Genomic DNA, 3,233 nt, shown 5'->3' with positions numbered 1-3,233 from the left:
ATCTCACAACAGTATTTTTATCTATATCTAATACATTTGAAATGAATGACCCAGATACTTTTCCAAGAAATAGATATAACAAATGCAATTGTATATTTAAAGGTAATTTCATTTTATTAAAAATGGTTCCATTCAATGGTGATTTTGCTTTTCTGCATTTATAACTTCTACAGACAAACATCTTTTTATTTAAATTTAGTTTTGTTTTTTCAGAACATTTTTCACATTTTTCATAAGAGTTAATGTATTTATTTTCTATTAGATATAATAATGCTTTTTTATCATCTTCGAAAATATACTTTAAATCTTTGTATGATTCAACAAACATTATGAGCACATTTTATATTTGTAAAGGTTATTCAATTTTTTGATCTTAAATTATGCATCAATTCATACTCCGATACCTGAGATCTATGTGCATAGTGGCATTACCAATCCTGCTATATCTGAATGTCATATAGCCATAGATAACCTAAGTAAAATATATTTCATAAAGATAACCTGTTCAAGTCTTATGTGAGGTAGCTAATCTCACATAAGAATTGTCCTTAATCCATATTCTTTTCTTATCTTATCTTTATTTGTTATACATTTGATCTAAGGTTCAAATGTATGCAATCGAACACACCGCTTACCAAACGGGAACGAAGATATGAGCAGTACTCATATCTGAGATCAAGTTTTATTTTACATTTCGTTAGACGTTTTGAGTAATTTACTCATATAATATTGCCATCGTGCCTCAAATACGACAAAGGGCCCTGTTTATTCTTTCGATCAATATGACATTTAAATACAGTTCACTATTCTACATATAATTCCCGCTTCACAACCTGATCTCTCCACTGAGCAATTATGAGTTCCAACCCTCTAACCTATCATATTCTTTTCTGAGTTCGAATTTCATCTTCCGATCCATCATTTAGCTAAACCATATCAAAAGAAAGGTGCTCGCTTAGCTCAGTTGGTTAGAGCGTGGTGCTAATAACGCCAAGGTCACAGGTTCGACCCCTGTAGTGAGCAATTTTTTTAACCTGAACATTTTGGGTTCTGTCCTTTTTTTTTTTTCTTTCGCATGATAATGTTGTTGTTACCTATGTCGTGTCGCATCTGAGAGGATAGCTTCTGATTTATTTATTTTTTTATTTTCTATCACACTATTAGGATCCGTATTTTTCGTGAGATGAAAGAAAAGCTTGACCTTTATCTTTATTTCATTTATTTGTCTTTTATACTATTGTTACCTACTGTTGTATACGATAAGATAAAGTATAAGAAAAAAAAAAAACAAAAGGAAATCAGTGAAGACCAAGTTTTCTTCTTTTATTAGGTAGAATATTCTGATCCACAATTGAAGACAAAAACCATGTAGGAAAAAAAAAGTACTTCTACAGTATTTATATTTGTGGATATTGTCACGTTCTGACCTCTAATTCATATAACAATCTGAGAAACAATCCAAATTTACTGCCTTTACCACTTATAGTGTACTGGAACAAATAAGATTCCAGGCACACTGGGACAAATAAGATTTCATCAGGCACACTTCAACCTTACTGGTAATCTAGATACTGTATATCTCAGTGGCGTTGTACAATTCATTAACAGGAACAATATTACTCGGTTGTCACTACTACTTTCTTAATTCCACTATAAGCTCAGTTTAACCTCGCATTCATATAAAAGACCATGCAATTTCTAAACCAAAATAAAATCATCAAAGAACTATTGTTCGGTCTCGCTGACTCACTCAGTCTCTACATTTAAAACTTATTAAATTATAACTCCTTGTTGTATTTGCTTATTTAAAAAATTGATAACAGTTGTAAGTCGATGACTATGAACTTAGGTGTCTTTATTATTCTTCAGATAAAGTAGAAGGATTATTTACTTTGTGAGGTTTAATGGGAATTATATTATTTGAGGATGCGTATGCTAGTCACTAATTTCAGGTTCAGATGCTTATTGGGTGATTATTATACTTAGGCCTATATCTTGTTCTATGTTGTACATAACCTATATTAGATGCAATATAGATAGACCGTGGTAGAATGTATTCTCTACCTGGTTGTACGTACTCGAGTATTGTAGTTATTATCTCACCAAACACGTCACTCCTGATATCTAAGAATATCACAGATATTTTAAAAAACTTTTTCTATCGAGACTCTTAGGTACAAGATGACCTGAATACAGTTCGGTAGGAACGACGCAGTCGTTCCTGGCGAACTGTATACATTGTATACATACCAATATATGTATCCAGAGTCCTTAAAACTTTGTATACATACAATCTAGCATATTCTTTACACTTCGGAGAGACTTTATAGTATTCTATACTGCGCATATTATACATTATGTTTATAAAAAAAAAAGTACCTCGACGGCCGTCGAACAACTTATAATTCAAGATACAGGGTATCCATTGGACTTTTACAAAATGATTCATGATCCTAAAATGTGCGCGAAGATGACTGAACAAAAATATTTAGTCGTTCCCACCGATTTTTTTTACGTGTATACAATGTATACACTATGTATACACCATGGACCAGTACCTCTGCAATTTTTAGGAATAAAAACCTGACACGTTAGGAGTAGTAGTCCGTGAAATAACTATGGTTGGTTTTCCAGTATAGATTTTGTTGTACTGTTTCTTAACTTAGATATAAGATTGTTATATGAAGGAAAGCTCATTTATTAAAAGTATATTTCGCTTCTACCTATTTAAACTATTCTATTTCTGCGCATTCATTCTACCGAGCACCGTGCCGGACCTCACGAGCTCTAATTCCATTGGTTGGACTGACAATCTTCCACACTCCCTTTCAGACTGATAAAGAATATATCGTGAATTTCAGAAGTGAATAAGTGGAGCAACTTATTAGCGGATTTTTATATGAGTAGAAAGGCCTCGTTTATTCGATCATGAAATTAATACGTTTATAAACTTAGTTACTTAATAAATAAAGGGAATAAAAGTGTCATCCAATCACGAATGACAGAAGCACTGGCCAATAGAGTTTCTTTTGAGGGTGGCCAATGATAAGTTTCGTTTAAATGTCACGTGCTGAGACTAAAGTTTGGCTGACAATTTAAAAATGCACATAACAAAACTAGAAATTGGATGTTAGTCTCGTGGTTTGTCGCTGAGACTATCAATGTGCCTACCGGTGTTCGACCCCTGGCGTGCTCTTTTTTTTGATTCCGTAATGTGGTGTTTGAAACGTTTT

At 32.8% G+C, this 3,233-nt stretch overlaps 1 non-coding gene across 1 annotated transcript; it reads left to right on the top strand.

Moving 5' to 3' along the window:
• Window positions 1-949: 949 nt before the first annotated feature.
• Window positions 950-1,023, top strand: BDF20DRAFT_t172. Its single transcript has one exon. It is a non-coding gene; the product is annotated as a tRNA-Ile (tRNA).
• The last annotated feature ends 2,210 nt before the right edge of the window (window positions 1,024-3,233 follow it).

This window comes from Mycotypha africana (assembly GCF_025528875.1).
Source record: "Mycotypha africana strain NRRL 2978 chromosome Unknown BDF20scaffold_25, whole genome shotgun sequence".
Lineage (NCBI taxonomy): Eukaryota > Fungi > Mucoromycota > Mucoromycetes > Mucorales > Mycotyphaceae > Mycotypha > Mycotypha africana.
Note: the sequence above shows the minus strand (reverse complement) of the source record. Positions and strands in the feature narration are given on the sequence as shown.